Below are 13,382 nucleotides of genomic sequence, written 5' to 3'. Positions count from 1 at the left end.
AAGTGAGCCTTATATTCCTAATCCTTTCGTTACCCAGGACCACTAGCATGTGATAGGTGAGACCAGCAAAAATTTTCCCCAGGAGTAGCTGGATAGAAGCCTGGCACAGAGGCACCCACCACAGAATGATGAATTATGGTTGAATTACACCACATGGGAGACCCACCCTTGTTTTGCACTTCCTGAGCCAGCTGGTGGAAAGCTCTGTGAGCTGAGGATAAGGGAGGGACTTCCAGCAGTGGGGTCAAAGTTGTGTGTGTGTTTGTGAAATATTGAAACAAATCTGTAGTCATATCGGGTATCCTGGTGGTCTTTGGGACCATAGGAATTGCCATGCTGGATCAGAACTGTGATCAATGGCTAGTACCATATGTCCCAGAAGAAGGTGTAAGGGGCAGACGTAGGAATACTCTTCCTCCGACATAGGTCTCATCCTGAGGTCCAATAGCTAGAGATTGGCTCAAACATTGAAGCAGGAGGTTTAATATCCCTTCCACAAAATTAATCCCAATAATTCTGGATATCTGTGTAAGTGTCCCAGTCCCTTCTGACTCTTGTTAAATTCTTGTCCTAAAAGAATCATCATAGAATATCAGGGTTGGAAAGGACCTCAGGAGGTCATCTAGTCCAATCCCCTGCTCAAAGCAGGGCCAATCCCCAAGAATTCCTGTGGCAATGAGTTCCACCATCTAATTCCATGTTGTGTGAAAGAGCATGGTCTTTTGTCAGATTTGAATTTCCTCCTTTTAGTTTCACTGAATGTCATCTTGGCCTGTGTTCTGAGGTAAGGGGAGTGTATCCCCCATACCATTCATTATCTTACATAAATGAGAGGGGATGTGATAAAATTATCTCCTTTCTAAGGGAAGGAATCCCAATCTGTTCAATCTCTCTATGTGGGAAGGTTTTTCCAGACCCATGATCATTCTCAGCACCCTAGTCTTGAATGCCTTCTATGTACTTTTTGAGATGGGGTGACCAGTGGTGCACATGGTATTCCAGGTATTGCACCATTGATTTATAAACAGGCATAATCCTGAATTTCATCTGCCACTGTGTTGCCCATTTACCTAGCTCTCAGTACCTGACTAACCTACATAACTCTATGCCATCTGCAGATTTTGCTACCTCACTACTCACCCTGCTTTTCAAATTAATATATTAAACCCAGGACTTGGTACATTGCCTTCAGTACTCCCTTTTGCCATGATGAAAACTGACCATTTAATCCTACTCTTTGCTTGGCCTTGGCAGTTTTTGATCCATGACAATACTTTGCCTCAGTCCATGACTAGCTTCTTTAGTAGTCGCATGCCAGACCTCGTCAAAGGCTTTTGGGGAGTTTACATAAGTTATGTTAACTAGTTCTCCTTCATCCATTCCTTATTGACACTTCCAAAGTATTCCAAAGAGATTAGCATAACAATTTCCCTTTGCAGAATGGGTGCGTGTTAGGCCTTACTGTATTATGATCTTCTACATATTTTATTATCCTGTTTTAAATGATCATTTGAATCAATTTGCAGAGTACAGATGTAAAGCTAAATGATCTAATATCTAGGATCAAATTTCGTTACATTTCAATCCAATCCCCTGGAACAGTGGCTGTTTTTAATGAGATGGTATATTTTAGTTGGCACTCAGCCACCTCATGCTTAAGCTCCTTCAAAAGTCTTGGATGTAGACTATTTGGGTCCAATGAATTACTGTTTTTTAAATGATCAGTTTGCTCCAGAACCTCTGAGACCTTAGTCTCTGATGGCACCTCACCTTTATTATGAGAAAAGAGCAGCCCCAACAGACTTGGCAGTGAAGCCTGATGAAAAGAATTCATTTAGCTTCTCACTGTCCTTATTTCCCTTAATCACTCCCTGCGACAGGACATACCAGGCCTTCACTGCCCCCTAACAAAGACATCTGCCTTGACACATCTACCTGTAGGAAACATGTCACTTGAGAAGGTGGGACAGTGGGATTAGACCTCTGATACTGCCTAGAGAGGCCACTCTGGCTCTGGTATTAGCAGAGCCACTTAAGACTTGATTCCCTAAACCACTCAAAGGGCTTGGAGGAGGCAGCAGCCAACCGCCAACCAGCTACATAACCAAATAGATAAGAGGTCTTGCCTGCTTCTAAGAGGAGAGCTGGTGGAGCTAGGGCAGGAGAACAACTCACAGTCCTACCCCAAAAGCGCCAGGCCTGGGTCAGGGCCTCACAGCCTGACTGCACCTTCAGTTAAAGTGTGCAACAAGCATCATTTTGGAGTTAAAACCCAGAAGGACACTTGTGTTGAATTACAATTAACCATGGCAGGACTAGCAAGGGGTTTATGGCATGAGACACTGCTCTGGCTCTCCCTTGAACCCTGCGGGATCCAGTAGACCTACCAGTTCTTTTACAGATGTCCTGCTTTTTATATATTCACAGAATCTCTTGGTGGGTGTTTTTTTGGTTTTTTTACACCTTTAATATTTGCTTTCTGAATTCCATTTTGGCCCTTCTAATTTCCCTCTTACATACTGCCATCTGTGATTTATGCTCCTGTTTATTGGCTTCTCTAAGCTCAGATTTCCAAGCCTGGAAGATTTCTATGTGTCATGAATACCCTCTCAAACCTGCTGTTTACTCCATGCCTCAGTGGTTTCCTATTTGTTCATCAGCAAGCATCTTCCAGGACTGGTTCTTAAGTAGCATCCATGCCACCTCCCAGGATTTTGCTTCCTTTACTTTTAAAGTTAAGGCCTTTTTGTCTATGCATCTCATTTTGCTGGAGACTCCCTTTCTATAATTTGTTCGCTGTAGACTGTTGCTATCCAGAACTCCACAGTAGTAGCAGAGAGAGAACCTAAATCCTCCTGGTCTGAAAGCCCAAGCCCCCGCCATCCGAGCACAAGGAGAATTGCCATTAGTCATGAAGTATAGGGCCTGTGACACACAGAAGTCAGACATTGAGGCTGTTCTAGAGAGCCAGTTGCACCCTGCCCAATGAAGACTGCATATGTACACCTTTCAGGATCAGGGCCCAATGACAAAGGACTGTCTAGGCACTGTGGTAGAGGGATACATTCCAGTTGCATGCAGTTTTTATATCCAGATCTTTAAAAAAAAAGAAAAAAAGATATTCACACCAGCTTATACTATTACAAGAGACTAATTGTTCTCATACTCAGGGCCCAGTTCCTCTGAAAGGAAGATGTGTAAGAGGTCTGAACAGTTCTTCTAACCCTGCTGGCCTCTCTTCTTAATGCCACAAGTGACTCTGACTCCCTGGGCCAATGGAGCGATTGTGCCTCTCATCTCCTACTTCAGTTACACTCCTTTAAGTCTGGAAATGGAGAGAAAGCTAGGATGACCCTGCTAGCTCATTTCTGTGCAGCTCTCCCCTCACCCCAGCAGAGCTGGAGGGAAAGGATCAAGCCAGTGGAAAACCCCTTATCAGCCAGCCAGTACAGGGCTCCAGGATGTCTGGTGTGTAGGCAAAGGAAGAAACACTCTGGAGATCAGAGAGGGGAGGGTGCAGGGGATAGCAGAGGGAAGGCTGGGCAGCAGGCAGTCCGAGAGCTACGACTAAGAGCTCTCCAGCCTTCAAAATGCCTCCTCCTGGCCTGTGTCTCGCCTGCCACTGGCCCACTGTCCCTCCTGGACCCCGGTGCCCTTTTCCTCAGGGTTCTGTTCCAGAAGTACCCCCACACTCTGGGTCTCCCCTCCCAGGGGAACCTCCAACCCTCTAAACCCACCTTGCCTCAGTGGCTACTGCCAGGTATCATCTAACCCATGCTCACTTTGCCCTTCCCCAGCACTGCTCCAGCTCTAGTTACCTTGCTCCTAGGCAGCTAGCCCTTCCCACTCCAGGGCTAGAGTGAGACTCCTCCAGCTTCTGGCCCACAGCCCTCTTATAAGGGCCAGCTGTGGCCTGATTGAGGCGTGACCCCAGCTGTGGCTGCTTCCCCCCAATCAGCCTAGCTGTTCCCAGCCACAGCCCTCTCCAGGCCGGCTTTAACCTGTTCAGGGCCGGAGCAGGATGACCACCCTGCCACAAGGACTCACAGCACCCCCTGGCAGCAGGGGCGGGGACAATACCACAGCACAGCAAGGAGGAATGTGTGCAGTGAACACAGTTCCAGCAAAGACGAAGCTGGAATTTGGTCCAAAAACTAGTCAGACAGTGTGGGATAAAAAAATTGTAATAAAATCAGGCTGCTCAGGTGGAAATCAGGCCTGTCAAAAACGCAGAGAATTATGAGTTTGTCAGCTCAGCTCCTGATCGACGTGAGGTGATCATGTGCTAGCTGAGACCAGTGCCCCATTGAGCCAGGAGCTGTCTGGTCACATAGCAAGAAAATCCCTGGCCCAAACAACTTCCAGTCCAAAACAGATCTGATAGACGGAGGGTGGGAGGGGAGACAGGAACAGAGGGGAAGTCTGTTGTTTGAGGTCAGTGATTAAGTTGGGTACAGAACACAGGTGTCTCAAAACTCTGCCCACTGGGCCATATTGTCTCTCAGCCAAGAGGTGTGCTCATCCTCTTTAACAAGAAACATCCTGTTTGCAGCTTTGTTAGCCCAGTATCTGAGCCCCTTCAGACTGAACAAAAGACATTATGAAAACAGTTGGAGAAATGTTCATAAGAGATTTAAAAAAACTAATGAAAAGATCCATCAATACCTGAGTCAGGTCCAGTGAACAATGCACAAAGCAGGTCGGCCATGTGCTCTCCCCGCTTACAGGCCTCTCTCTGGGAAAGGAACTTACAATGGAAAAGATAGATCTGGGAAATGTGATTTCTTTGCAAGTCCGATTTGAGGTAAATAGGGATATGACCCTAACAGCATCCCAATGCAAGAGGGCCAGGGGCTCACTGGTATCTGGTAGCAAGTTTCAGCCAGCCTGACCAATTCAGTTTACCCCAGCTCACTGTCGTCATGACCTGTATCTAGAAGGTATCAGGTAAGACAACAGTAGACAGCTAATAACATACTGATCAGTGCAGGGCTGACAGCCAACAGGCAATGTAAGTAACGCAGCCTCTACACAGACACTGCATCGCCCAAACTACATGAACCTAAGCAGAGGTGGAGTTGTTAGGTCGGTGTAGTGGGTGACTTACACTGGCGGGAGGGCTGTAGTAGTGTGGACACTTATGTAGTTAGGTCAACAGGAGCTGCCTTACATCAACCGAACTCTGTAGCATCGACCAGGCCTCAGGAAGGCCCAATGCAGAGAAGGCAGAAAGAAGCCGCAATGTAGGGTTTGATTCCTGAGTAAATTAACCCCTTTAATGGAGAGCACAGTGCTTAGCAGAAGTGCAGTAAGGTGCCACTGGACCTGCCACTGTTCAGAGGATATAGCTAGGAGATCCAAACAGGTCATTGGCTAAAAACTGATCGTCCTTCATCCAGCTCCCCTGGTATTTTACAATAAACCCCTCACAGCCTCAAGACTTGCAGTTATTCAAGCCTACCACCTACTGGCCCCTCAATCACGAGCCAGCGCAGAAGTGGGAAAGGAAACTAGATAGCGCTTTCAGAACTAGCATTAGTCCCTGTATCAGTTTTTGGCCAACCCTATACTGCCACCAGAGGTTTCATGCAAGTCTTAGAAGAACTGTGTAATTATGATGAATTCTGTCTGCAATATGCTTTTATAAGTGCATCTTTATGTTACATTGGAACTGGGAAAAGCGCTAATGTCAAATGTGAATCAGCTGATCAGACTGAGGTTTTGCAGTGCAGGTCCATCCATCATCAAAGGTCCCTCTTTTTCATTACCCACCTGAGATTAAGCTGATGGCAGAAAAGGATATTCCTGAACTCACTGTATTCCCTTCGAGTGACTAAAAGCCTTCCTTTCTAACGAGCCTTCAGCTCTGTGCAGTGAACTCACTCAAGAACGTTCCTTCTACATTGAAATCAAGTTGGTTCCAAACTAGTCTCAAGGAACTTTGAGCTATTTCTTAGTTGATTTAGTGCTGAACAACATATCTAGCAAATATGCTTCCCTCGCTGCTACCAGAAATACAGTACATGGCACAGCACACACCGAGGGTAGCATCAAGCAAGTCAACAGTTAGTGGGAATCTCCTATCAGAACACAAGCATTTCATGGTAGCTGGTATTATTGAAGCTTTATATTACAGTAGCACCAAAAGCCCACAATCAGGTTGGGGCCCATTGTGCTAGGTGCTGCACAACCCTAGAGCCCCAGTCATGCAGTGAGTGCTGCGCACATAGACACACAGAGCCCACCGAAAGCAGGCACATCGATCCTCCAGCATGTAGGTCATTGTAGGATCAGGGACTAGGGCAGTGTTTGCTTAATCAGGCGTGAAGGGGAATTGTCCAGGTTTAGGGATTCTTCTTGAATATTCAGAAGAAATGCCCTTGCCCCTCTTGGCGATGGTGGTGATGCCCACTGCTCTCAGCCCCTGCCACACCCTGGGCTCTAAGTGGTTTCCAGGGTAACCCATTGCAGAATGTCACACTGACAGGAAAATGGAGTTTGAATAATGAGGGACACATTATCATTGCCTCTGGACTTTCCCCCTCGATTTTCTAGATGAGCAAGATGTGCTCTAAGTGGGATTGTCTCCCACTTCCACCTGGGGCAAACATGTTTCCCTTAGATCTGGTGAGGGATTTTGTCACTGTTCTAGACAATTTGATCGAGAAGAGCAATGCTTCCACCCAAGCCCTCACACACGCTGCAGTCTCCTATCTTGTGCTACAAGACAGCCGTCCTCAGTTCTCTCTTCACCTAGATGGCCTTTGTTATTGCTTTAGGTTCAACACTCCAGGCAGATTAAAAACCCACTTCTCCTCAGGGAATAGGAGTCCAAACCAACAGCCCAGACTTTCTTCACCCAGTGTGTGGTAGAATCATAGAATCATAGAATATCAGGGTTGGAAGGGACCCCAGAAGGTCATCTAGTCCAACCCCCTGCTCAAAGCAGGACCAATTCCCAGTTAAATCATCCCAGCCAGGGCTTTGTCAAGCCTGACCTTAAAAACCTCTAAGGAAGGAGATTCTACCACCTCCCTAGGTAACGCATTCCAGTGTTTCACCACCCTCTTAGTGAAAAAGTTTTTCCTAATATCCAATCTAAACCTGGTACACAGGCTCTACAGCAGAGGGCTGTGCAGATTTCTACCCTGGATGCAGTGGGGCTCAGTAGAACTTCCACTCACCCGCTACATGAAGCAAATGCCCAGTCTGAACATCAGGCTTGCTATGTTGCCTTGCCTGATGCCACCTCTGTCATATCTTTCCCTTTCCAAGATCCTCCAAAGAAGCACTTCCTCTCCCCAAGTGCCTTCTGCTATCTGGTTCTTCAGAAAACCATGCAATAACAAGGACTATCCATAGCACCTCCCAGGAGTAAGGAATAAGAGCTGCATATATAAAGCCTGACTCCTTCTTAGGATGCATTTCTCCAGAGGTAGCAACTCTCATCAGCCCTTGGAATTACAAATCCCAGTATTCCTTTGATCTGGACTGAACCCCAAAGCCTATCTTAAAGAGTCCACATACTCTATTACACAGAGAATATTTTTCCACAGGTCAGGTCCTTTCAAAAGCCCCCAAAGTTCAAATGCAATAGTTCCTTGGTGTGCTGCTACCTGCCTATATGAAGTTACTGTAACTACTACTCACTAGGGAGTTACATGACCTGACTTCAGCATAAACCACTTTTTGACTATATTTGTTTTAATAGAATTTGGTGCTGAACTCTTCCATTTGCAGCCTCTTCCTCCTAAGCATAGAATGGACCAGAACCATCACTAGGTGAGGAAGGAATTTTGCATTGAGGGCACATGCAGGTGAAATACATTATGCCACTGGTAAATTTTGGAGGTTAAGTTCTGACTGCAAGGAAATCCATTAGGAAAAGGCAGCACATCCTCTCCTAGGATGCTAACAGTGCTAACAGTGGACAGTGGACAGTGGGGTGGGAGGAGGTATTGTTTCATGATCTCTGTGTGTATATAATGTCTGCTGCAGTTTCCACGGTATGCATCTGATGAAGTGAGCTGTAGCTCATGAAAGCTTATGCTCAAATAAATTTGTTAGTCTCTAAGGTGCCACAAGTCCTCCTTTTCTTTTTGCGGATACAGACTAACATGGCTGCTACTCTGAAACCATTCTAAATACGGTATTTTCATTGATTCTGGCATGTTCCAGCCGCTCCCACCTGCAAAAAGATTTTTTTAAAATGCTACAGTATTTCCCCCCAAAAAATGGAGTGAAGGAAATCCCAGTCTCTCCATAGCTGGTGTTTTTCTTAAAGGCCCAGCTCCTGGAGTTATGTGAAGATCCCAGCTTTTATTTTAAACACCATCTCTGGTTCTCTGGTGTGTAGCAAAAAGCTTGAAAACATGGCCCTGTAAAGGCTCAAACAAAAGAAGGGAAAAGAACCCTGAATGCATTAGTTTTATAATCTCATGAGTTTGAAGCCAGTCTCATCATTTCTTGGGACCTGTTTTGAGATTTTTTTAAAAAAAATTTTTTAACACTTGGTTGCCCAACCTTCCACCTTATCAGGACCTGATTTTCAAGGGCGGGTGCACACCTGTTTTGGAAGCCCCATTAGCCGTCTCAGTTTGCACCCCCAAAATCACTGGTTACTTTGGCCAACAGCGATGCTATTGCGAAAAAGGCTAATATCATTATGGAGAGTATTAATGGGAGTGTCATGTATAAGAAACGGTAGATAATTGGCCTGCTCTACTCAGCACTGCTTAGGCCTCAGTTGCCAAGAAGGCTAACGGCATATTGGGCTGCATTAGTAGGAGCATTGCCAGCAGATCGAGCGATGTGATTATTCCCCTCTATTCAGCACTGGTGAGGCCACATCTGGAGTATTGCGTCCGGTTTTGGGCCCCACACTACAGAAGGGATGTGGACAAATTGGAGAGAGGCCAGCGGAGGGCAATGAAAATGATCAGGTGGCAGGGGCACATGACTTATGAGGAGAGACTGAGGGAACTGGGCTTATTTGGTCTCCAGAAGAGAAGAGTGAGGGGGGGATTTGATAGTATCTTTCAATTACCTGGAGGGGGCTTTCAAAGGGGATGGAGCTCGGCTGTTCTCAGTGGTGGCAGATGACAGAACAAGGAGCAATGGTCTCAAGTTGCAGTGGGGAGTCTTGATTGGATATTAGGAAAAACTATTTCAGTAGGAAGGTGGTGAAGCACTGGAATGGGTTACCAAGGGAGGTGGTGGAATCTCCCTCTGTCAGGGTTCCTCCCCACTCTGAACACTGGGGTACAGATGTGGGGACCAGCATGAAAGACCCCCAAGCTTATTTCTACCAGCTTAGCTTAAAAACTTCCTCAAGGCACAAATCTCTGTTTGTCCTTGGACTGAGGCATACTGCCACCACCAAGTGATTTTGACAAAGAATCAGGGAAAGGAGCACTTGGAGTTCCTATTCCCACAAAATATCCTCCCAAGCCTACACCTCCTTTCCTGGGGAGGCTTGAAAAATAAACAAGGTGATCACAAACCAGACCCTTGGGTTTGTAGGACATTAAAACCCAATCAGATTCTTAAAAAACAGAATTTTATTATAAAGAAAAAAAAAGTAAAAGAAGCACCTCTGTAAAATCAGGATGGAAGGTAACTTTACAGGACAATCAGATTCAAAACACAGAGGATTTCCCTCTAGGCAAAACTTAAAAGTTACAAAAAACTAGGGATAAACCTCCCTCTAGCACAGGGAAAATTCACAAGCTAAAACAAAAGATAAACTAACGTATTTCCTTGCTTTACTTACAGTTTTTGTAATCCAGATGCTTAGTTCAAGTAGGGCTTTGGGAGATGTATTTTCCCTGTCCTGATTCCTCACTAACCTGGAGAGAACCAACAAAGAGAACAAAGCAAAAACCTTCCCCCACAGATTTGAAAGTATCTTCTCCCCTTATTTGTCCTTTTGGTCAGGTGCCAACCAGGTTACCTGAGCTTCTTAACCCTTTACAGGTAAGGAGGGATTTTATGATACCCTTAGCTGTATGTTTATGACACCATCCTTAGAGGTTTTTAAGGCCTAGCTTGACAAAGCCCTGGCTGGGATGATCTAGTTGGGGTTGGTCCTGCTTTGAGCAGGGGGTTTTACTGGATGACCTCCTGAGGTCTCTGCCAACCCTAATCTTCTGTGATTCAGGTTAGATATTAGGAAAAACTTTCTAGCTATAAGAGTAGCTAAGATCGTTCCCGTCTATTCGACATTGGTGAGGCCTCATCTGGAGTACTGTGTCCAGTTTTGGGCCCCACACTACAAGAAGGATGTGGATAAATTGGAGAGAGTCCAGCGAAGGGCAACAAAAATGATTAGGGGTCTAGAACACATGACTTATGAGGAGAGGCTGAGGGAGCTGGGATTGTTTAGTCTGCAGAAGAGAAGAATGAGGGGGGATTTGATAGCTGCTTTCAACTACCTGAAAGGGGGTTCCAAAGAGGATGGCTCTAGACTGTTCTCAATGGTAGCAGATGACAGAACGAGGAGTAATGGTCTCAAGTTGCAGCGGGGGAGGTTTAGATTGGATATTAGGAAAAACTTTTTCACTAAGAGGGTGGTGAAACACTGGAATGCGTTACCTAGGGAGGTGGTAGAATCTCCTTCCTTAGAGGTTTTTAAGGTCAGGCTTGACAAAGCCCTGGCTGGGATAATTTAACTGGGAATTGGTCCTGCTTCGAGCAGGGGGTTGGACTAGATGACCTTCTGGGGTCCCTTCCAACCCTGATATTCTATGATTCTATGATTCTATGATTTGGAACAGGCTTCCAAGGGAGGTTGTGGAATCCCTGTCAGTGGAATCATAGAATCATAGAATATCAGAGTTGGAAGGGACCTCTGGAGGTCATCTAGTCCAACCCCCTGCCCAGAGCAGGACCAATCTCCAACTAAATCATCCCTGCCAGGGCTTTGTCAAGCCTGACCTTAAAAACTTCTAAGGAAGGGGATTCCACCACCTCCCTAGGTAACGCATTCCAGTGTTTCACCACCCTCCTAGTGAAAAAGTTTTTTCTAATAGCCAACCTAAACCTAATCTCCCCCACTGCAACTTGAGACCATTACTCCTTGTCCTGTCATCTGCTATCACTGAGAATAGTCTAGATCCATCCTCTTTGGATCCACCTTTCAGGTAGTTAAAAGCAGCTTTAAATCCCCCCTCATTCTTCTCTTCTGTAGACTAAACAATCCCAGTTCCCTCAGCCTCTCCTCATAAATCATGTGTTCCATGGAGATTTTAAAGAACAGGTTGGACAAACTCCTGGTTGGGATGATCTAAAATTTACTTTGTCCTGCCTCAGCTCGACTTGATGGGAGTTGGACTTGATGACTTCTTGAGGTCCCTTCCAGCCCAACATTGCTGTGATTCTGTGATAAAGTGTCACATATAGAAGATGCTGTTTTGCAAAACTGATGTGCCTGTAGTGAAGTATCAGTCTTTGGCAATCAGATGCAAACCCAAAGCCATATATTGTAAATGAAGGCATGGCTGATGGTTTCTGCTCCATTTCCACAGACAAAGGACACCTAAGCCCCTAGGAGGGCAGATGTTCCTTTGCTCGCCTGCACCCCTATGTCTCTTCAACACCTTTTTTATCCTGCAGCTAGTACCCTGTAAACTTGGAGAGCTCTGATTCCATGTTGTTGCATTTAAAGGACAGAAACCCATATGAAATTGGGCTATTTTGCTGCAGTCTGGAAAGCGAATTAGCAGAGAGGGAAACAGCATGAAAAAGTCGCCCTACAGAAAAAAAATCAGCAGGCTTCCAAACTGGGAAGGTCCCATAGGGGCTAAAATGCTAAGCATCCACCTTTTGTACAATGGCCCATATCCCAAGAGACAGGCTAGCGGCTGAGTCTGTCGGGTTGGCTGCAGATCAAACTGATGCTGCACATGCTTGGTTTAAACAATGACAGTGGGAAGGATTTAAACTCTGCTTGATGCTTTCTTTAATTTGCCCCGAGAGAAAAATTTTATTGTAGGTTTGCCTATTCTGATGAGCTTGTCATGTGACAAGGTCACTCCTGTCCATGGGTACGCAATAAGCCTTTGATTTTGCCATCTCAGCAGACTGACCCTGGCTGAACTGTTCCAGATCAGTCCAAAGGTACAAGCAGTTAATGGCAGAGGTAAGTGCACCCATCTGTGTATTTCAGTGGCATGACACTTGCTTTTATTGTACAATGCTTTACACTTCTGTCCATCTCTGCTTAATTTCACCCAAAGCTCAGAACCACATACATTCTCGCAGTGAGGTTTCAACCTTTTTCCTACTGTGATGCCCTATATTACAACAGAGAAAAGTTCTGAGATTGCACTCACATCAGGGACACTTGGGTGGAAAGACAGGGGGATAAAGCGGATGGGGCTTTGGGCCAGCATGGTAGATATTTACTGAAAAGTGCTTGTATCCCTCTGGACCAGCTACGATGGTGCAGCGGGGTGAGTTCCACACTTGGCTAATAAAGAATCCTTATGATATATATATATATATATATATATGGGTGGAGAGAGAGAGAGACATGCACAAGGAAGACTCAGACTAATACAAGACATTGCCTAATTCAGATACCTGTTATTGAAATTATAATCCTTACCCTGTGCACTATCAGCTGTGAATTACATTGTGCTGCTGATATGGCGAACAAAGACCCGTTCATTTTGATCCAGTCCGTTCCTTATTTGTATCACCGTCAATGAAATAAGACAACATGGGAATGGCATGTCACTTTCCATTGGAATTTATTAAATAGGCAGGATTGAGTGAGTAATCTGATTAGCTAGCTAAACTACCAGCCTCAATTATAGATTAATTATGGGTATGCAGTTGACAGCTACTGTGTCAACATTTCTGTCAACGTAAGGGAGCCCACTGTAAAAGCCTCCTCTTTCTTCTGAGCCATGTTCTCTCATGTGCGCGTGCCATCTCATGTCATTTTTGAGCTCAGACTCTCTACTACAGTACAGATGTTTCTATTACAACTGTGCGTAAAGGCCTCAGGTAGGATACAGACCCCTGTAGGCCCTGTACAGAAGTACAGTAAGACAGTTCCTTCATTGAGGAGCTTACAGTCTAAAAGCACCAAATAGGAGTGGGAGGACAACTAGTGAAATGACATGCACAAAGGCACAGAGCAGGTCAGTGGCACAGCTAGGAATAGAACTAGTTAGTCTGCTCAGTTTCATGGCTGCTATTCAGTGGCCCTGCATGAAACTGACAAGATCATATCAGTTGCACTGAGCAGCTGGGGAGGATCCCATGGTCTGTTGCTCCAGGGAAGCCCTGCTGTATGAACTGCCCAGGTGAGCCCAGAGCTATCAAACTCCCAGCTGTCCTCAGGACAGGGATAGCCAGGAGAGGCTTCCATACTC

This window comes from Lepidochelys olivacea, assembly GCF_965140295.1.
Source record: "Lepidochelys olivacea isolate rLepOli2 genome assembly, chromosome: 11".
In the NCBI taxonomy this organism is placed as follows: Eukaryota; Metazoa; Chordata; order Testudines; family Cheloniidae; genus Lepidochelys; species Lepidochelys olivacea.
Note: the sequence above shows the minus strand (reverse complement) of the source record.